Raw genomic sequence first — 23461 nt, forward strand, 5'->3', positions numbered from 1 at the left:
GTATAGATGATTGCTATGGTCCCAATGAGTAGAGTATGTAGGTGGTATTTATGGAGACATCCTCCTGCTCTATCAGCTATATGGGATGTGTGTGGCACAATGTGACCTCTTTTCTCATGCCAAGAATGAAAATGGCATGACAAATTTACTTTTCACTGCTTTCTCCCCACTGACCTTAAGATCACAATTGCCTTGCAGTACAGGAAACTGTCGAAAGCCATCAATCACGAGTCTGTTCAACATGGTGATTAAATATTTCTGCAGTGGCAAGCCTGATGGAATAGATGGTGTCCAGCTGGAAAAAGTAATGTTGCATAGAAAAATGGAATAATACCTCTACAATTACAAAACTGGATTGCACTCCTGCTTTACTAAGGGGAATAGGGGGAATATTCTGATAATAAATATATCACATTCCTCAGCCTCCATGGGAAATTAAAAGCCAGGGTGCTGGAAAGAGCAATTCTTCTAATAGGTGAACCTTTGTATCAGGAGAAACAATGAGATTTTGTCTTGTCTGTGGAACAGTATATCAATTCTTTCTCCTGGCACAGACACTGTAGTGGTGTTAGATGTTTTTCAGTAGTATCTACTTGTGCTCTGTGAAGTTGGGGAAGGCATGTGCAATGTATTTTGAAATGTTTTATGGGAGGTGCTCTGACAATGCAGTGACCCACCACCACTGCTACTTCTTTTTTGGTTCCTGCATTTGAGTAGTGAGAGCAGTATCCATATTCTGGGTCCTAATCTGAACAGACTCATAGTGGGTGTAGGACACTGACAAAGGTAAGTCTTTTCTCACAGCTTGTTTGTGACTTTAAAGAACAGGATATTAAGACATAGCCAAGATCTGGAAGGCAGCTGGTTTGAGCATATGAGGGTTGCATCTTTGTTGTTTGCAGATGATGCTATCCTCTTAGCTTTTTGAGACTGTGATCTCCACCATGCACTGGAATGATGTGATGTTGACAGTTATGTAATTGAGATAATAATGAGCACCTTCAAGTCAGAGTACTTTATTGTTTCCCATAAAACAATGGCTTGTTCTCTGCAGGTGAGTGGAAAATGGATGTGTTAGATAGAGGAGGTTAAATATCATGGCATCTTATTCACAAGTAAAACTAAATATGCTTTGTAGATTAGTGAATGGGTGGGTGCAGCTGTGGCAGTAGTACTGCAGTCAATGTTCAACTTGTGGTGGCAAAATGAGGAAGGAGTCAAAGGAGAAAGCTCCCAATTTACTGTTAATTCTATGTGCCCATCATCATCCATGGTCATGAGGTTCGAGTAGAGATTGAATAAAAGAGATATTGGATACAAGTTGCAGAAATATATTTCCTTCACAGGGTAGCTGGGTTCCTTCCCTATGATAGATTGAGGAATTTGGCACTCTGGGAAAATCTTGGAGTGTAGATACTGCTTCTTCCTGTTAAAAAGAGTCATTTGAGATGGTTTAGACATTTGTAAGGATGTCTCGTTCCCTGTGCATCTCCCACAAAATGTATACCAGGAATAGACCCCTGGGAAGGAAACCCTGGGACAAATCTAGGACAAATTTAAAAGATTATATCTCCTAGTTTGCCTAAGACCAGCGGTGGATCTCATATGATGATTGGGAGATCATTGCTGGACTAGGGGAACCTGGTCTGCCACACTCAGCTTGCTACCAGTGCAATTCTCACCAAGACAAACTGTTTAGAAAATGGATGGGTAGATGCCTGAATCCCTTTCTTGGTCAGTATGGCTGCATTTTTGGCGGTTAAGGATTAGTCAGTTGTCTTGTGCTGTTTACTGTTCTTTATAAGGTGTTTATACATTACAGTTGGTCAAAGCTGAAATTACCAGATTGTGTAAATTACTTCAGTATTCATTTTAAGTTGTAGTAACTTCAGTCTTCAGGCATTGATGCACACTAAATAATTGTTTTGTTACATTTATTGTCTAAAATGTTTCTTAGCCATAATTGTGTTTCTTCATCGCCTGCAACTTCAGAAGATATTTATAATGACCATGTGAGCTTAGTATGTTTGTGTAATGGTAGAACGTATTCAACCTATAATAAATAATCTCCATGACAAGAAATTATTTTATAATGAGTCTTAAAATGATGCTGGAGGGAGAAAGACTGGCTGCAGGCTTTACAGTAAAGGGAACATTCCACCCTGGAATAATTTGTGAATAAAATAATTAAGTTGGTAGTTCTGTAAGGTCTGTTTCTCCTTCCAACCTGGAGTATGATTTTTAGAAAGCATGCACCATTTCAATCAAAGAGGTAGACTTTTTCCCCATCTCATGGCATTCCTGACTGTTTATGCATAAGGGAAGTGTTTTTAAATCTAACATTTCCAAAGATCATTTGGACAAAAGTATTAATCAATAACCCATAAAATATCTTGTTTCAATCCTTACTATGGTGTGGTGTGGTGGGAATGTCTTAAGGGAGAGACAGACAGACAGCAAGTTATTTAACAAGACTGAAGAGGCTTAATAAGTCTTTTTATTGTGTTGACAAATCCGCCATTTAAATGAAAACATATGTGCTGGGATTCAGTAAAGCCTACATTAAGTGTACACCATTCTGAGTGAACAGACAACACATAACTCACACCTTCCTCCTAATTTTAGTTTTCCTACTGATATTCTTGCAGCTTTAGATATTGACAGGGATTTACAAAGGTTACTACAAGGTTACTACAAATTGCAGACTACATGTGCACTTAGTGTAATCTTTCTGAGTGACTAGAAAGCACAAAAAACGAGATAAGGATGTTCTTGAATAGATATCATGTATACTTAGTGTAGGCTTTATTGAATCTGGCCTATGTTTTTATATACATTATGTCTCCATGTCCAAATTTCTTCTTAAACCGTTTAAAGATGTTACATTGTATTACCCTGGGTTTAGAAGGTGGGAACACTATTCCTGATCCCTGATGGGCAGTGATTGCCATTAGAAAATGTTAATTATGCTGATTAATACTCTAAACTTTACAATTCCTTTGTTGAATGTGTGTGTGTGTGTGTGTGTGTGTGTGTGTGTGTGTGTATATATATATATATATATATATATATATATATATATATATATATTTATATAATCACCCTAATGGGTTTGACCATCAAGATTTCTTTAAAGGTCCTCATGTTTGCAGCTTGTGTCATAGGTATTATATGCAAACAGTTCAATTTCATGATTAAGGAAAATGAGTTGTATGATGCTGAGTCAATGAGTCTAAGGTAATAACAATCATCTATCTTAAGGTTAACAGTATACATATAAAGGTGCAAATCATATGGGCAACTTCTCCAGGAATTTTTAATGTGGCTTTTGAAGTGGAATAAAGCTGGTCATTTGTGAGAGGATTCTTTGTTCAGGAATCATCTTTTTCTTATACGTGAATGGAAAAGCAAAGTTAGAATAAAGAAGATTCTGGAGTTGCTAGGATGTGGCCACAGATTTCTCTTCACTTTCTTTTGAAGGGAAAGACAAGAAATTCCTGTCACAGGAAGAAGGTAGATGTTCAGGGTCAAGATCACATTTATCAACATAATTAATCTTAAGCATAAATGCAAATAAAATGTGAAAATGAGCATCTAACAATTTGTTCTGTTTATCTAATTAAAACTGTTTTCAAATAGTCAAGCACAGATATAATGACATTTATGTATTACTTTCAACAGTATGATTAAATCACAATGAGAACAGCCTGTTGGTCTAGTATGTTTAGTAAGGCACTAAAGTAGAAGTGACAGGATAGATTTCTTCAAGAAGAATTATTTCAGACATTGCCAATATTCAAACTAAGACCGAAGATATAATTTAAGTTTGAGATAAGAAAGCATAGTCATACTTTGTTTGTTAGGCTGCAATGTGACATTGCATGACTAGAAACATAGTTAGATATACTGTAGTGACACATGAATGTGTGACTACTGCTACTATATGACTGCACCGGGTTTTGGAGTGAATTTCTTCATTTAAGTTTGAATACTGCTACCATTTTTTATGTCTGCTCTTATTATATTACAGTTTCCTTTATTTTAACTCATAACATATGAGGAAGGCACCCCCTTACACAATTTAACAATAAAAATAAATAATAATAAAAAAATTGTAAATTGTTAAATGTTTATATTGTATCAATTTTTTACTATCCTGTAATATCATTTTATCCTATTTACTATGTTTTTTGCTATTCACTATTTTTTATTGTCTTATTTGTAATACTTGCATCTCTTGTTCATTGCAACCTTTTTTGCTTCTAAATACGACGTATAACTATGTTCATTGAAGCTTTTCTCCCCAGGTCTCCGCTGAAAAAAGGATTGTCCAGTGGACAATACACGATAAATGTAAATAAATAAATACATTTAAATTATGCTTTAACTTAAAATGATTTTCTTGGAAAATAAATTTTTTTGGCAAGGGTCAGTTAGAATAAATTCCTTTTCCATTCACTGATGAATAGGAATTAAACCCTAGCTAATTAGTGGGAGGAGCTTAGAAATAGCATTTCTGATTTAGGTGTATTATTATTTACCTGCAAGTGCTGTGAGACTACTGCTGATGTGGGATGCATTAGATTTTGGATTGGATTTCTTCATATAAGGTTTGTAAACTTCTATTATTTTTTACATTATTTCTTTCTTATTAAATATAACTTGTTTTATTTTAAACTTTGCTTTTCCTTAAAGTTTTGTTTTGTGGGATTTTAAAGATTCTTGGCAAGGATTAGTTGGAATAAATTCCTTTTCCATTCACTGAATGAATAGAAATTAAACCTAGTAACAAGAAGGTACACCAACTCACAACGAACCACAATGTCCAATCCAGTAACAATGAAGGCTCTCCTCCGTATACAGGCACAATTCCACCAGGTTACTTCTCCAAAAGTAATAGTAATCCAAAAAACGGAAAACGCTGGATAATATTTTGTATTTTATTGTATAAACACACAAATCAAACAACCTGATTAAGCGCTTTCATCTCCTGCATGGAGACTTCATCAGAATCAGTTTGAAACAGTAAATTCTCCATTTAAATAAAATCAGTTAATTAATCAATTGTGTTCAATTATTACTTTATTGGCTGGCGATTCTAAAATGTTTATAAGACATATAAATTGATGGTAACACACAGGAAAAAAAAGCAGTAAATAATTTATGTTTATACAATAAAATACAAAATATTATCCAGCGTTTTCCGTTTTTTGGATTACTATTACTTTTGGAGAAGTAACCTGGTGGAATTGTGCCTGTATACGGAGGAGAAATTAAACCTAGCTTGACGGCTTTTGAGCTGCCCACCCCTATTATAAATATGACTTTGGAAGCTCCTCTTAGTCTCATCTCATCCATTCTTTCTAATGGGCACTGAATGAGCAAACTGTGGAAAGGCTGTCTCCTTAGAATCTTAAAGCTTGAGTTAACCTATGTTTTATATCATTCCACTCACTTAGTGCAGACTGCAAAATTCAGAGTATCAATCCACTGTTTCCATCTTACTTTAAAAATCTGTAAAATCTGGGACTAACCTACCAATCACTGGAGAATCTGGGAACCACTTTTCAAGAATCAGTTTGAGATTAGTGCTCTGTTTTGCTGTTTGTGAGAGAAGAGCAAGGGGAGCTTACTTTCTAGCCTTCCCAGAAATTGCCAATCACTTGAAAGCCTGAAAATTGCTTCTTAGGAGCCAGAATGGGATTATTACTGCTGCCTTGCTCCTGGTGAGAGAAGGAGTAGAAGGGCATTGATACCTAATGGTCACTGATTGGTCGGTGGATATGGAACTTAACTGAGTGGTCTGGTTGCAATTTTGGTGAGAACCTATTCAAGGCCATTATGCAGTTTGGTTTTCTGTTGTGTTCAGCTGCTGTAGGTTCTGTCTAGGGTATGTACCAAGAGAAGACTATATATAGCATGTGTGCTAAATCCAGCAACATGTGAGTTAATACTAAGAAAGCAGCTTCTGAATGGTGCTAGGGTTACCACCTGTCCCACTTTACGAGGGACAGTCCCTCTTTGGGCAGTTGTGTCCTGACAAAAAATTGTAAAAATGGCAAATGTCCTGAGATTTTAGGACAAAATTATTTCCTATATTTTATGTAACAGTTGCATAAAACAGTTATTCTGTATCTAAAATACCTAAATGTTATAAGAAACAGAATAAGCAACTAAAATGCTACAAGAATAAGCTTTTATTTAAGCAAAAAAGTTAAGTTCTATCCTTTGTACTGACTGTGGGTATGTGTCGGCCTGTAAAATCTGATGTTTGTACCAAAAATGTCCCACTTTGGCCATTTGAAAAGGTGGCAACCCTAATTGGTGCTACTTCTCAGAAAACAGCTTCTGATTGGTGCTACTTCTCAGAAAGCAGCTTCTGATTTATGCTATTTTTCAGAAAGCAGCTTCTGATTAGTTCTACTCCTCAGAAAGCAACTTCTGATTGATGCTATTTCTCAGGAAAGCAGCTTCTGATTAGTTCTACTTCTCAGAAAGCAACTTCTGATTGGTGCTATTTCTCAGATAGCAGCTTCTGATTAGTGCTTCTTCTCAGAAAGCAGCTTCTGATTAGTGCTAACCTTTGGTTTCTGGTGGGAGAAAGTGCAACAGATCATCGGATCTTAGTTGCATGCAGCCGTGTTGAGACCAGCTCTATCTCTACCACTAGACAGTAATTACCTCCAGACCACAAAGGAACTCTTCCCCTTTCAGTCCACATTAATAAGCACATGGAATCATGGAGTTGCACTTTTCAACCATCTCTGTGGCCAGCTTGTTTGCAATGGTCACTCTGAGACAATGTAAAACTTGTCTTATGTTTACTGATAACCACCTACTACTTAAGCAAACTGACAACAGTGTGTGAGATATGCAATTATATAAACTCCCACAACAAATAATATGCAGGTTGTCAGTACCAAACAACACAACACTAATCCAGTCACACAGCTTAGATGAAGCACAGACCTGCATATGCTAAGGCTCTTAAAAGTAACCCACCTGTACCACAAAGGCTTCTTAACTATAACTTAAGAAACAACCTTTAGCAACCTCACAAACTTACAATGCAGGCTACACCCACCATGAAACATACACCTGAGAGCTGTACTGATTCAACTCAAAAGCCTATAAGGCAAACCTCCACACATCCCAATATCCAACATCCCAGTGCTTTGAAGTCACTTGACATCACCAAGAAGCACTTTTACTACAGCCACAATACAATTTCTGAAAACCCTAAGCTAAAAAAAAAAAAAAAAACAGAACCACCTAAACACAAATCTTTACAAAGACCTGAAACTCACTTTACAGAAGCACAAACACAGAATCATGGTAATGGGGAAGGGGAGATTTCACAACACTCTTTTAAACTGGGGACTAAAACAGACTGTAGCCAAGCTCAGAAGTCCATTATCATGGCAACTACAGAAATATATTTGATATTAAAGCCTTCACTGCATTGAGAATGGGCATATGAGAATATATGTCTAGGAGCTCTGCAAGATGTTTGCCAAAATAAGGGACTTTTCACTGAGGTTAAGACGATACAAGCATATGTACGATAAAGTCATAGTCCACACTGGGCTGAAAAAATCAAAGGAGGAATTCTAGATCAATTATTTTAATTACTTCTGTAAGTGGTATAAGTGAACTGGTCTGTCTTGGATCTTTTTTTTTAACTATATCCTGGGTCAAAAAAGCAAATATTATACACAGTTTATGTAAAAGTATATGCTGGAACTATCAAATATCCAATTAAGGATGTGAAAAACTCAGCAAGATGTTTCTTTCTTCTTACATATTACCTGAATATCTAAATCATATTGCAGTATTTATGTAGTGATCAGGAGATTGTTACCATAGGCAGGGGATTCAGTGTCTGCTGAGTAAGAGAAAGACATGAAACCAACTGAACTGTTTTATGTGTGATGGGTTTTACTTTCCTTCTGTAGAGATTTTTAGAACTTTGCAAATTCCAGACCAAATGAACTTGACAAGATCATTAAAATAAAATTCAGCGGTCAGATATAAAAGCTGGACAGCAAAATTTGGGGATGATTGTGAACTAGATAGGTAAAACAGTTACATCAGTAAAAGAAGCTGCACTTCTCCTGGCTGCATTATTGAAAAGCTCACCTAGTGCAGCTGCAGCGGCCTGTATTTTATGTTATTAAATGTATCATCTTGACATTTGATAAAAAGCATCATATATATTAGGAAATAAATGATCACACCATAAAAAACTGACAACACAACTAAAAGGTCAATGTGCATCTGCTACATGCAGAAAATCATATTCTGTGTCCCACCTAATACTGAAAGGTATATACACACACACACACACACACACACATATTTATAAACATATATATATATATATATATATATATATATATATATATATATATATATATATATATATATATAAATGTTTTTTTTCACACATACACACGTGCATGTTTGCACACACACATGCACACATCACAATCAGTCTGTTCACTAGCCATTTGCTTGAGTTTATACAGTATGTAGAAATTTAGTGACATGAAGAACTAGGTGATTGAATGCTTGGTTGACCGTGTACAGGGTTGAAAACAGGAACTTCTCTTGGGGAGGGTACATTTTATTTTTTTTTAATTCTAATGCTGAATGTTCTGGATATACTGTAAGTTTCTGAATTGGGGTGATATTTGTAGGTTAGGGATAGTAAGGGCTAGGTTTGGGGATAGATTTAGTGTTATGCATGTATGTTTTTTTTCTGGTGTGTGTGTGTGTGTGTGTGTGTGTGTGTGTGTGTGTGTGTGTGTGTGTGTGTGTGTGTGTGTGTGTGTGTGTGAATGTTTGTGGATTAGGGTTAAAGTAAGGGCTAGGTTAAGGGACAGATTTAGTGTTGCGCATATGTGGTATTATTTGTGGTGTGTGTGTGTGTGTGTAAGGTACAAAATTTGTCAGTTTACTTTTCTCCTTGTATGCTGCTTCTGGTGATCTATGCACATCTGTATAGTAATGTCTGATCTAGATAACATCAAAAGTCTATGATTAAGAAATAAAATGAATGCATGCTGCAAGTGTTTATTTTATTTATTTTACATTTGTTTACCAGGTTGGGTTTTTGGGTTAGGGTTAGACAAATGGATAGGTTAGGGGATAGATTTAGTGTTGTGCTTCTGAGGTGTTTGTGGTGTGTATCAGTGTCTTGTGTACTGTCCTCTTTCTCCAATTACACGTGCATGCTAGCCCTAACCTTAACCTAGTCCTGCTACTAACCCCAACCCTACACCTTGCCTTACAAAGCCATTCCTATAACACTACCACTATTTAGACATATTTTGTCTGAAAATAATGTTTTATTATTTATTTATTATTTAGGCCATGGTAATGCAGCGGTTAGCATTGTCGCCTCACAGCAGGAAGTTCTCCGGTTTGATTCTCGGCTGGAGTGCCTTCTGAGCGGAGTCTGCATGTCCTCCTCATGGTCGAGTGAATTTAAAGACATGCAGGTAGGTGTGTGCATGTGTGGGTGTGCTTTGTTGAAGGTTGGGTGCTGGGCTGGCAACTTGACACTGTAAAAAATCACTGCCAATCATTAGTGGACCAGAGTTCCGCTGTGGCGACCCCTAACTGTGAAAAGCTGAAAGGCAGTTTTGTCTGAAAATAATGTTAGGGTTTTGAAACATGGATTGCAAAAGGAAACTACTTATTTTCCATTTATGAGCTTTTGTATTTTCATTGTTTTAGTTTTTCAGTAAACAGAAGTATGAATCATATATAGGTTCATAGGTTCATACTAGGCTATCTGCCCGAGGGCATTTACAAGCCTAGCCCATCGTTTTGTGGCTTACGCCACCCCTTTAGTATGGGGAACTATACCCATTATTTTGCTGTGCCTCTGTCGAGCAGTGACACTGAGGTAATCCCTGGGGTATATCTGCGATCTCCCATCCATTGGTCAAGATTTCTCTTGAACAAGGCCAGCGAGGTGCTCTGCCTCACATGTACCGGGATTTTGTTCCACAGCATAGGGAGTCTTTGGGTGATGAATCTATCCCTCCAGCACGTCCTATTAATAGCCGTGTCAAGGTTTAAGTCTCCCGCCCTTGTGGCTCTGATGGATCTAGATTTTTGAGGTGAAGCATATTCATCAAATCTGGGTTTGACATGGCCTTGTATGTTAGGCAAAGGTCACCTCTGAGCAAGCGGTAAGTGACTGAATAGAGCTGGAGTTCTTTCAGTCGGGCAGCATAGGACAGATTTTGAGACCCTTTATCCTTTTGGTGAGGAACTTTTGTGGCCTCTCCAGCTGCTGCAAGTGTTGGGTCAGATACATTCGAATGGGGCATTGTACTCAATCATTGGTCTGATGAGTGATGAGTAAAGGGAGACTATGACCTCCCTTGATCTAGATGAGAATCCCTTCATGATAAGGTGGGCAATGTAGAAGGTCTTCCTAACTACTTTAGCTACATGGGTGTCGAATGACAGACTACTATCAACCTGGGTCTCCAGGTCCCTGATAACTTCTTCTGTGCTCAGTGGATTGCCACCTATTTGGTAGCTAGGGGTAACCTTGTTTTTCCCGAAGGGTATGACTATGCATTTTTTGGCATTTAACTCTAGGCCGTGGCTCTGGCACCAGTTATCCGTTTCTGTGAGACCCTTCTGAAGGATATCTGTGTCAGATGTGTTTTCTACTATGGCGCCCAGTTTGCAGTCATCTGCAAACTTTGTCAGCCATAACCCTCCTGTGTTTGCTTGTACTTTGGAAAAGTAGATGCCAAACAAGAGTGGGCCCAGGACTGAGCCCTGTGGGACACCACTTGTGACAGGCTTTGAGTCTGACATGGCGCCAGCAGCTCTGACCCTGTGGGTTCTGTCACTCAGCCAGTTTGCAACCCATCTTGTGATGTATGGGTTGACATTTAAGCTGATGAGTTTTTCAATGATACCCGAATGGGGTATTGTATCGAAGGCCTTAGCCAGATCGAGGTAGGCTGTATGGACTGCCTTTCCTCATCAATGGCTTTGGTGACTGTTTCAAAAGGTCAACCAAGTTTAAAGGCATGATCTGCCTTTGACAAAGCCAAACTGGGTTGGATCCAAAGTCTGCAAATTCCCTATGTCTTTATTTATGAGGTCCATTATGATCCTCTCCATGGCTTTGCAGATAAGGCTTGTCAAGCTAATGGGCGGTAATTTCCAGGGTCGGTGGAGGCACCACCTTTGTGAAGTGGTACCACAGTTGCAGTGCGCCACTCCTGGCACGTATCCAGAGGTAAGACTTTGATTAAACAGCTGTCCTAGCTGTGGGTTTAATTCCTCATTGAGTTCATGGAGCACACAGCCGGGACACCATCAGGTCCCATGGATGCTGTGTTTTTGCTTTGGAGAGAGCAGTTCTCACTTGGGCTGGAGATGTTTGGGCGGCTGCAATCGTTTGTTATAGATATCTCTCCTTTTGGAGGGGAGGGGGGGGAGAAGTTTGCACTGAACCTGTCAGCCAGTATGTTGGCAATGTCTGTAGGATCAGTAATCTTCACATCATTTTGAACTAGCTCTGAGCATATCTGGGAGTTTCCTCCCAGGTTTCTAACATAGCTAAAGAAGGCCTTATGATTGTCTTTTGAGTCTTTAGCTATTTTTCTCTCGAAATTTGCTTTGGATGATTTTATGAGAGCTCTTAGTTTTTACTTATAGTGATCAAGGGTGTCTTACCTGTTAAGGATTTTGCTCGATCTTGTAGTAGCTTCGTGCTTTTGTTCTAGAGTTTGTGTATGGCTGGGGTCCACCAGACTGGACGCTTGCCTTTGGTACAAAGAGTCTTTGTTTTGCTTGGGATTGCCTTATCCATGCAGTCCTGCAGGTGCTGGTAGAAGGCATTTGTAAGTGATTCAGCGGCTTGAGTACTGTTTTCCGCCGCTCGGGGCCTTAAAGGAGACCACACTAGTCTTTAGAAGTGTGAAGTCGGCTTTTGAGAAGTTCTTTACTGTGGTCTTTTTATTTCAGGTGGGGTGGGATGAGGACCTCCAGCGAGATTAGTTTGTGGTCTGATCTCACCAGTGAGGGGTACACCTCCGGTGTTGAACATTGTGCTCCCATGTTCGTGATGATGAGATCAAGTATGTTATCTCCTCTTGTGGGGATGGTGACTAGTTGTTCCATGGCATTTGAGTTTATGAATTCCAGGAACTTTTGGGCTAGGGTGTTAGGGCTTGAGTAGTGTTCCCAGTCTATATTAGGGTAATTGAAGTCACCTAGTATGATGGTGTTTGGTGATACATTTATCCCCTCTAGTGTTTTCAGGAAGGCCATGTGAGGTTCCTGAGTTTGTGAGGGTGGCCTGTAACATGCTACAATTTGCAGAGCAGTCTTGCCTATGGTTAATTGCACCTGGATGGTCTCCGATGCATCGTGCGTTGCCACCAGTCTTGAGGTGTGGGTGTCCTTGATGAATATGGATACCTCCTTTCTTGGTATTGTCCAGATTTTGGGGCCGGAACGCATGATATGAGGTAAAACCTGATAGCGCTGGGGTGCTCTCAGGAGCCTTGAACCAGGTTTCTGTCACAGCACAGACATCGATGTTCTCCATACTGAGAAGGGCCTTGAGTGTGTGCATTTTGAGATTTAGACTTCTGGCATTGAGCAGCATTACCCTTAGTTTTTTTCCTTTTTGTGTTCTAGGGTGGTAGGTTTAGAATTTGAGCCTTGCCTAAAAAGGCACTATGGGGTGGCAAGAGCCTTTGCCAATATCCGGAATCCCAGGGTGACAGGTGCAAGCCGTCCCTCGGCAGCGTGGCTTGTCCAGCATGTCATCCCAGGCAGACAGACACTGGATCCCCTTTGAATGACACCAGTGTTTAAGCCAATTGTTAAAGCTGATCATCTTATCTCTGTATTGTGGCATCATTCTTGGTGAAGGTAGGATACTGCTCAAGGTCAGGGTCATACCTGTCTGGGCTACATAATCAGAGAGCTCCTCAATGTCTCTTTTCATGTAGTCCAAGGAGGTGCGTCTCAGGTCGTTTACACCAGCGTGGACAATGACTGAGTCATATTTGTACCTGCTGTTGAGAGACCTGAGTGCTTGCGTTATGTGGCGGATTCTAGCGCCCGACAGGCAGCTTACTGTGACCTTCGCCTTACTCAGTCTGGTGAGCCCGACGCCAGTGTGTCTGACTATGGAGTCACCAATGACTAGTGTGTCTGGCATTGTGTTTGGCCTTAAGGGCTGTGACTGTTTGACACTCTGACTGTGAGGTCTATGTGTTGCAGGTGTTGTGTTCTGAGGTGGTGGTTGTTTGGGTGTCTGCTTTGGTGGCCTCTGCTGTTTTGGTAGATTTTTGATCAGAGCCTCCGAGTATGTCTTTGTGTGTTTATGTGTATGATTTGAGGTTGTAATGGTAATATGTGAGACTGGGTCTATAGTGTGTGTGGTAACCTTCTCCTCCTGACTGGTCTTGCCAGTCCTATGTTGAGAGAGCTCAGCCTCCAGTTTGGCCGTATAGTTGCATCTCTCGCATGTATTTGTGTTTTGTGGGAGGAGGAGAGGGTTGTCTGTGTACATGAGGCAATTGTAACATTGCCTCAATATTCCCAGGTTCACCAGCTGAGCAGGAGAGGACACTAGCAACTGATCCCTCGACATGCTAGAAGGAATAGACAAAAAACTTTAAAAAGATTCCGGGGACGTGGGTGACCGAAATGGGGGTTGCCTTTTGGGGTACTATCTATGACAAGAGTGCCGTATCAAGGTAATAAGTACTGTAGGAGCAAGTGCTACGTTTAACAGATAGAGAATAGTCTACTTGGAGTCAAGTAGAGATGATCTTTTAATTATAGGATACGCTGATTAGATCAGTAGTATAGTTCGAGGAAGGTAGTTTTAAGGGAAAATTTGAAGAGTGGACTTTAGGTAGCCGAATAGTTTAAACCTGCTTAACCAGCTGCCCTAGTGTGCAACGGTAGCAACTCCGCTAAATCGGCTAAATCGCTAATGCGCTAAAGCGTGCTTTATGGCAGGGGCCAGAAAAAGACAGTAAATGGCCCAAAGTGGCCAATAAAATACAAGTTACTGCCTTAAACCACTCCTCTGAGGACAAATGAAGGAGTTATGGAAATGACCCCTAGTGGCCAATAAAACTACAGTTTCCCGTCCGTGACCACCTCTCCGGGGGCAGGAAGCTGCTCAATGTTAGTCACTGCCACTGATGAACACAGAGACCCTCCTTCAGCCCAAGCAAAATGGCCTCACAGAAACTTTCAAACAGTTCAGGAACAGCAAGCCTGTAACTGAACTTTTTAACTCTCAGAAAAGTGGGAAAAAGCAAGATTTTTTTTGTTTTGTTTTTTACAGAGATAGCAGAGGTTCACAAGTAATATCAAGTTATAACAGTGCAGTAAATGACCCCACACAAGAGTGCTAGGTCAAGGACAGAAAATATGCAAGTTTTAAGAAAAAACGATTTAAAATTAAGTGCAAACAGGAAATTCAGCAAACAGCTTTTGGTTGTGCTCTAAATACAGCTACTAATACAGAAATCAAGTTTAACAAGCCAGAAAATGCTCAAGCTAGGCAGCTATGCAGAAAAACTTAGCAAATAAACAGAGAAAAAATACTTAAAATCTCAAAAGTGGCTCGCTTCTTCTCTCAGCATTTTTTCCTCTTGGAGGGTGCTTCACCAACAGCCAACAAGCCTGAAAAGACGCTCAAACCACGAGGCAACTAGGTTTTAAGAGAGGAAGATGAAGGAGTTATGGAAATGACCCTAGTGGCCAATAAAACTACAGTTTCAAGTCAGTAACCACCTCTCCGGGGGCAGGGAAGCTGCTCAATGTTAGTCACTGCCACTGATGAACACAGAGACCCTCCTTCAGGCCAAGCAAAGATGGCCTCACAGAAACTTTCAAACAGTTCAGGAATAGCAAGCCTGTAACTGAACTTTTAACTCTCAGAAAAGTGGGAAAAAAGCAAGATTTTTTTTGTTTTGTTTTTACAGAGATAGCAGAGGTTCACAAGTAATATCAAGTTATAACAGTGCAGTAAATGACCCCACACAAGAGTGCTAGGTCAAGGACAGAAAATATGCAAGTTTTAAGAAAAAAACGATTTAAAATTAAGTGCAAACAGGAAATTCAGCAAACAGCTTTTGGTTGTGCTCTAAATACAGCTACTAATACAGAAATCAAGTTTAACAAGCCAGAAAATGCTCAAGCTAGGCAGCTATGCAGAAAAACTTAGCAAATAAACAGAGAAAAATACTTAAAATCTCAAAAGTGGCTCCTTCTTCTCTCAGCGTTTTTCCTCTTGGAGGGTGCTTCACCAACAGCCAACAAGCCTGAAAAGACGCTCAAACCACGAGGCAACTAGGTTTTAAGAGAGGAAGATGAAGGAGTTATGGAAATGACCCCTAGTGGCCAATAAAACTACAGTTTCAAGTCAGTAACCACCTCTCCGGGGGCAGGGAAGCTGCTCAATGTTAGTCACTGCCACTGATGAACACAGAGACCCTCCTTCAGCCCAAGCAAAATGGCCTCACAGAAACTTTCAAACAGTTCAGGAACAGCAAGCCTGTAACTGAACTTTTTAACTCTCAGAAAAGTGGGAAAAAGCAAGATTTTTTTTTGTTTGTTTTTTACAGAGATAGCAGAGGTTCACAAGTAATATCAAGTTATAACAGTGCAGTAAATGACCCCACACAAGAGTGCTAGGTCAAGGACAGAAAATATGCAAGTTTTAAGAAAAAAAGATTTAAAATTAAGTGCAAACAGGAAATTCAGCAAACAGCTTTGGTTGTGCTCTAAATACAGCTACTAATACAGAAATCAAGTTTAACAAGCCAGAAAATGCTCAAGCTAGGCAGCTATGCAGAAAAACTTAGCAAATAAACAGAGAAAAAATACTTAAAATCTCAAAGTGGCTCCCTTCTTCTCTCAGCGTTTTTCCTCTTGGAGGGTGCTTCACCAACAGCCAACAAGCCTGAAAAGATGCTCAAACCACGAGGCAACTAGGTTTTAAGAGAGGAAGATGAAGGAGTTATGGAAATGACCCTAGTGGCCAATAAAACTACAGTTTCAAGTCAGTAACCACCTCTCCGGGGCAGGGAAGCTGCTCAATGTTAGTCACTGCCACTGATGAACACAGAGACCCTCCTTCAGCCCAAGCAAAAATGGCCTCACAGAAACTTTCAAACAGTTCAGGAACAGCAAGCCTGTAACTGAACTTTTTAACTCTCAGAAAAGTGGGAAAAAGCAAGATTTTTTTTTTTTTGTTTTGTTTTTACAGAGATAGCAGAGGTTCACAAGTAATATCAAGTTATAACAGTGCAGTAAATGACCCCACACAAGAGTGCTAGGTCAAGGACAGAAAATATGCAAGTTTTAAGAAAAAACGATTTGGGCCAAAACCTTTTAAATCATCCATTCCCAAAAAACCCCCCCCCAAAGAAATCCCAAAGGCCCAAAAAAAAACCCCCCCCCGGGGCCCTAAAAAAAAAAAAAAAATTTTTTTTTTTAAAAGAAAAAAAAAAATTTTTTTTTTCAAATAAAAAGTTTTTTTGTTTTGGGAAACGGGAAAAAAAAAAAAATTTTAAAAAAAAAAAAAAATTTAAAAAAAATTTTTTAAAAAAATTTTTAAAAAATTTCCCAAAAATCAGTTTTTTTTTAAAAAATTTTAAAGCAAAAAGAAAAAAAAACCAAAAAATTCCCCCAAAAAATTTTTTTGGGGCTTCCCCGGGGTTTTTTTGGGTTTTTCCCCCGGGGGGGGAAAAAAAGGGGAAAACCCCCAAAACCTAAAAAAAGAAAGGGTTTTAAAAAAGGGGGAAAAAACCTTGAAAACCCCTTGGGGGGAACCCCCCCCGGAAAACCCCAAAAAAAACCCCCCCCAAAAGAAAAGGCCCCCTTTCCCCGGGGGGAAAAAGAAAAAATTTTTTTTTTTAGAAAGAAAAAATTTTTTTTTTTAAAAGGAAAAAAAAAAAATTTTTTTTTTTTTAAACGGGAAATAAAAAAAAAAAATTTAAAAGGGAAAAGAAAAAAAAATTTTTTTGGGGCAAAAAAATTTTAAAAAAATTTTTTGGGCAAAAATTAAAACAGTTTGGGAAAAAAAAAAAAAAAGAAAAACAAAAAATTAAAATCCCCAAAAAATTTTTTGGGGGGTTTTTTTAAAAAAAACCCCTTTTTTTCCCCCAAAAGGGTTTAAAAGAAAAAGGGGAAAGGTTTAAAAAGGGGAAAAAATTTTTTTAAAGGAAAAAGGGGGAAAAACTGCCAAAAAAACCCACTTCCCAGAACCCCTCTTTGGGCAAAATGTCAAAAATTTTTTTAAAAAAAACCAAAAATTTTTTAAACCCAAGAAAAGGAAAAAATTTTTTTTTTAAAAGGGGAAAAGCGATTTTTTTTAAAAGGAAAAGGGAAAAATTTTTTTTTAAAAAAGGGAAGAAAACCCCAAAAAAACAAAAAAAAGGGAAAAGAAAAAAAAAAAGGGGGCAAAAAAATTTTAAAAAAATTTTTTTTCCCAAAAAACAAAATTGGGAAAAATTAAAAAACAAAAAAAAATTTAAAAACCAAAAAAAGGGCCCCCAAAAAATTTTTTCCCAAAACCCCCAAAAAAAAAAACCCCCCAAAAGGGCCCCCCCAAAAAAAAAGGGGGGTTTTAAAAGACCTAGGAAAAAAAAAGGGGGAAAGGGTTTAGGAAAAAAGGGGGAAAAAACCTTTAGTCCCAAAAAAAACCGGGGCCCTTTAAAAAAATTTTGGGCCAAAAACCCAAAACCCCTTCCCCAACAAAAATTCAAAAATTTTAAAAGCAGGAAAATTTTTTTTTTAAAAAGGGGAAAAAGAAGTTTTTTTTTTTTTTACAGGATAAAACACAAGTTATCAAGAAAATGCAGAAAAACCCCCCCAAAAATTAGGTCAAACAAAAAATAGCAAGTTTTGAAAAAAAAAAAAAAAACCCCAAAAAGCAAAAGCCAAAACCAAAAAAAAGAAAAATTACAAAAAAAAAAAAATTTTTTTCCCAAAAGGCCCTTTTTTTTAAAAAAAACCAAAAGGCTCCCAGGGGCCTAGGTTTTAAGAGAGGAAGATGAAGGAGTTATGGAAATGACCCCTAGTGGCCAATAAAACTACAGTTTCAAGTCAGTAACCACCTCTCCGGGGGCAGGGAAGCTGCTCAATGTTAGTCACTGCCACTGATGAACACAGAGACCCTCCTTCAGCCCAAGCAAAATGGCCTCACAGAAACTTTCAAACAGTTCAGGAACAGCAAGCCTGTAACTGAACTTTTTAACTCTCAGAAAAGTGGGAAAAAGCAAGATTTTTTTTGTTTTGTTTTTTTACAGAGATAGCAGAGGTTCACAAGTAATATCAAGTTATAACAGTGCAGTAAATGACCCCACACAAGAGTGCTAGGTCAAGGACAGAAAATATGCAAGTTTTAAGAAAAACGATTTAAAATTAAGTGCAAACAGGAAATTCAGCAAACAGCTTTTGGTTGTGCTCTAAATACAGCTACTAATACAGAAATCAAGTTTAACAAGCCAGAAAATGCTCAAGCTAGGCAGCTATGCAGAAAAACTTAGCAAATAAACAGAGAAAAATACTTAAAATCTCAAAAGTGGCTCCTTCTTCTCTCAGCGTTTTTCCTCTTGAGGGTGCTTCACCAACAGCCAACAAGCCTGAAAAGACGCTCAAACCACGAGACAACTAGGTTTTAAGAGAGGAAGATGAAGGAGTTATGGAAATGACCCCTAGTGGCCAATAAAACTACAGTTTCAAGTCAGTAACCACCTCTCCGGGGGGCAGGGAAGCTGCTCAATGTTAGTCACTGCCACTGATGAACACAGAGACCCTCCTTCAGCCCAAGCAAAAATGGCCTCACAGAAACTTTCAAACAGTTCAGGAACAGCAAGCCTGTAACTGAACTTTTTTAACTCTCAGAAAAGTGGGAAAAAAGCAAGATTTTTTTTTGTTTTTGTTTTTACAGAGATAGCAGAGGTTCACAAGTAATATCAAGTTATAACAGTGCAGTAAATGACCCCACACAAGAGTGCTAGGTCAAGGACAGAAAATATGCAAGTTTTAAGAAAAACGATTTAAAATTAAGTGCAAACAGGAAATTCAGCAAACAGCTTTTGGTTGTGCTCTAAATACAGCTACTAATACAGAAATCAAGTTTAACAAGCCAGAAAATGCTCAAGCTAGGCAGCTATGCAGAAAAACTTAGCAAATAAACAGAGAAAAAATACTTAAAATCTCAAAAGTGGCTCCCTTCTTCTCTCAGCATTTTTTCCTCTTGGAGGGTGCTTCACCAACAGCCAACAAGCCTGAAAAGTTGCTCAAACCACGAGGCAACTAGGTTTTAAGAGAGGAAGATGAAGGAGTTATGGAAATGACCCCTAGTGGCCAATAAAACTACAGTTTCAAGTCAGTAACCACCTCTCCAGGGGGCAGGAAGCTGCTCAATGTTAATCACTGCCACTGATGAACACAGAGACCCTCCTTCAGCCCAAGCAAAAATGGCCTCACAGAAACTTTCAAACAGTTCAGGAACAGCAAGCCTGTAACTGAACTTTTTTAACTCTCAGAAAAGTGGGAAAAAAGCAAGATTTTTTTTTTTGTTTTGTTTTTTACAGAGATAGCAGAGGTTCACAAGTAATATCAAGTTATAACAGTGCAGTAAATGACCCCACACAAGAGTGCTAGGTCAAGGACAGAAAATATGCAAGTTTTAAGAAAAAACGATTTAAAATTAAGTGCAAACAGGAAATTCAGCAAACAGCTTTTGGTTGTGCTCTAAATACAGCTACTAATACAGAAATCAAGTTTAACAAGCCAGAAAATGCTCAAGCTAGGCAGCTATGCAGAAAAACTTAGCAAATAAACAGAGAAAAAATACTTAAAATCTCAAAAGTGGCTCCCTTCTTCTCTCAGCATTTTTCCTCTTGGAGGGTGCTTCACCAACAGCCAACAAGCCTGAAAAGACGCTCAAACCACGAGGCAACTAGGTTTTAAGAGAGGAAGATGAAGGAGTTATGGAAATGACCCTAGTGGCCAATAAAACTACAGTTTCAAGTCAGTAACCACCTCTCCGGGGGGCAGGGAAGCTGCTCAATGTTAGTCACTGCCACTGATGAACACAGAGACCCTCCTTCAGCCCAAGCAAAATGGCCTCACAGAAACTTTCAAACAGTTCAGGAACAGCAAGCCTGTAACTGAACTTTTTAACTCTCAGAAAAGTGGGAAAAAGCAAGATTTTTTTGTTTTTGTTTTTACAGAGATAGCAGAGGTTCACAAGTAATATCAAGTTATAACAGTGCAGTAAATGACCCCACACAAGAGTGCTAGGTCAAGGACAGAAAATATGCAAGTTTTAAGAAAAACGATTTAAAATTAAGTGCAAACAGGCAATTCAGCAAACAGCTTTTGGTTGTGCTCTAAATACAGCTACTAATACAGAAATCAAGTTTAACAAGCCAGAAAATGCTCAAGCTAGGCAGCTATGCAGAAAAACTTAGCAAATAAACAGAGAAAAAATACTTAAAATCTCAAAAGTGGCTCCCTTCTTCTCTCAGCGGGTTTTTTCCTCTTGGAGGGTGCTTCACCAACAGCCAACAAGCCTGAAAAGACGCTCAAACCACGAGGCAACTAGGTTTTAAGAGAGGAAGATGAAGGAGTTATGGAAATGACCCTAGTGGCCAATAAAACTACAGTTTCAAGTCAGTAACCACCTCTCCGGGGCAGGGAAGCTGCTCAATGTTAGTCACTGCCACTGATGAACACAGAGACCCTCCTTCAGCCCAAGCAAAATGGCCTCACAGAAACTTTCAAACAGTTCAGGAACAGCAAGCCTGTAACTGAACTTTTTAACTCTCAGAAAAGTGGGAAAAAGCAAGATTTTTTTTTTGTTTTTGTTTTTTACAGAGATAGCAGAGGTTCACAAGTAATATCAAGTTATAACAGTGCAGTAAATGACCCCACACAAGAGTGCTAGGTCAAGGACAGAAAATATGCAAGTTTTAAGAAAAACGATTTAAAATTAAGTGCAAACAGGAAATTCAGCAAACAGCTTTTGGTTGTGCTCTAAATACAGCTACTAATACAGAAATCAAGTTTAACAAGCCAGAAAATGCTCAAGCTAGGCAGCTATGCAGAAAAACTTAGCAAATAAACAGAGAAAAATACTTAAAATCTCAAAAGTGGCTCCCTTCTTCTCTCAGCGTTTTTTCCTCTTGGAGGGTGCTTCACCAACAGCCAACAAGCCTGAAAAGACGCTCAAACCATGAGGCAACTAGGTTTTAAGAGAGGAAGATGAAGGAGTTATGGAAATGACCCCTAGTGGCCAATAAAACTACAGTTTCAAGTCAGTAACCACCTCTCCGGGGGGCAGGGAAGCTGCTCAATGTTAGTCACTGCCACTGATGAACACAGAGACCCTCCTTCAGCCCAAGCAAAAATGGCCTCACAGAAACTTTCAAACAGTTCAGGAACAGCAAGCCTGTAACTGAACTTTATGTTTCAATGCTCTTGGATGCTCTTGGATTTTGCTATATATATATATATATATATATATATATATATATATATATATATTTATATATATATATATATATATATATATATATATATATATATATATATATTATAAAATGCATATTATATTATATAAACTATGTGGTCATTTAGAGAAATCATTGTTACCTTAATAGTATTACCTATCACTGAATATAATGCTGCCTTGTAAATCCTTCATATCAGCTGTTCAAGTGACCTAGAGATAGGACCAAGATTATTTACCAGAAAACAATGATTGTTGAAGAAAACAAGAATGACTTTTGAGATGCTACAAAATTTGCCAGTTTAGTTGCTCCTTGTGAGCTGCTTCTGGTGATCTATGCTCATCTATATGGTAAAATCTGATCTGGATCATGTCAAAGGTCTATGATTAGGAAATAACACTAGGCACTGGCCTGCTAGCGCAATAGCAGGATATCTGTCTTTGCTGCCAGGGAGCCAAGATAGATCAGCAACATGACATAGGAGGATGAACTGGGGAGAGGGAGAAGATCATGTGACTCTCCCAAACTTTTCTTCCTCAGGGGAAGGCATGGATTTTTGCAATATGGGGCACTCTCCAGTGGTGACCAGACAGTGATTCCATGGCTATGTGCGTGTTTTTGCATAGTGTAGGATTCATCAACATAGACCCCCCCATGAAGTAGGGCTGGCATGCACTAGAAATTCATATCAAAGCTGAGTACACTTCACAAGCACTGCTACACAAAGGGGTATGTACTTGTGCATGGTGGTACCCCTCTGCATAGACACAATACTCTTTGCAAGGATTAGCAGTGCAAATGACTCCCCCTAAACATTGTATGCAATTCACAAACATAGTTACAACTGTGTATGTCAGGTCTCCTCTTCCTTAAATTATGGGACTGGGGCTGCATATTTATAGTTGCACTTGCCAGAAGAAACAGACTGATGCTCCTCTTGCACTGCTTTTTGCACAACAGCAGCAACTCAGAGAGTAAAACAATGAAATTAAACAAACATTTTGCAATAGTAAATCATCCAACAATTCTAAACTGTCCTATGGTACAGTCCAGCATGCTGCCACAACCACATGATGCTGCACTGATCCAACCAATAGGAGGCCTTGCTTAACTGCATTTTCTCATTAGAATGTAATCAAATGACTGTACCTCTGCAGTCATTGGCAATGAACCCTAAAGTTCTATGACTCACACTTGCTCATGACTGTGAAGACATACATTTGACAGTGCTCTACAACTAGCAGGGGTTGAGCAGGATGATTGGACATAAACTAATGTGAATGGATTTGACCAGCTGATTTGAGAATGTAGCACTCTCGTTTCCATCACAGTTATGATAAGATGGGTATATAGCAGTGCTATAGAGAAAAGGTTGATTGAAGGTTTAATGATAGTTGTGCCATTTGTATGCAACCCCCTTCACATTGATAAGTCAGTGCCCATGAAAGCAAGTTATGCAGCAACAATGTCATCTGTTGACCTTCCTATGGAAACTCCACAGAGTTAGTAACTCTTAATGCAGTCTTTCTTATATAAAGGTTTAAATATTTCATTGGTGATAGAGGGCACACCGTTGTCTAGGCCTTCACACATTACAAATATAGGCAATACCTGCAACACAACCTTATCTCAAAAATAGATGGATGTCCTTGCAATGCTTCTGCAGTACGGGAGTTGTTCTCTTATGTAGATTTTTCAGAGTAATATCAGAGAAGCAAGTGTTTCAAAGAGTCACTATCAGAGTCCCAGGATTACAAAGACCTTGCATGTCATATGCATTGTAGGTACATGAATGTGATTCTACACTTTTGAACATTTCCACAGTAGAACTCTGAACATGGTAGAACAGTAATATACTTCATTGTTAATGAATTGCTTCCTTCTGGACCATGTACAGCAGACACTGCACAACTCCT

General features: G+C 38.8%; 1 protein-coding gene across 1 annotated transcript in view; it reads left to right on the forward strand.

Moving 5' to 3' along the window:
• LOC122803868 (putative N-acetylated-alpha-linked acidic dipeptidase) overlaps window positions 1-23461 on the forward strand; it is an 812772-nt gene that overhangs the window by 63566 nt on the left and 725745 nt on the right. The gene's annotated exons all lie outside the window — the stretch shown is intronic.

The sequence above is a fragment of the Protopterus annectens genome, chromosome 6.part0 (assembly GCF_019279795.1).
Source record: "Protopterus annectens isolate FY-2018-M chromosome 6.part0, PAN1.0, whole genome shotgun sequence".
Taxonomy (NCBI): domain Eukaryota; kingdom Metazoa; phylum Chordata; order Ceratodontiformes; family Protopteridae; genus Protopterus; species Protopterus annectens.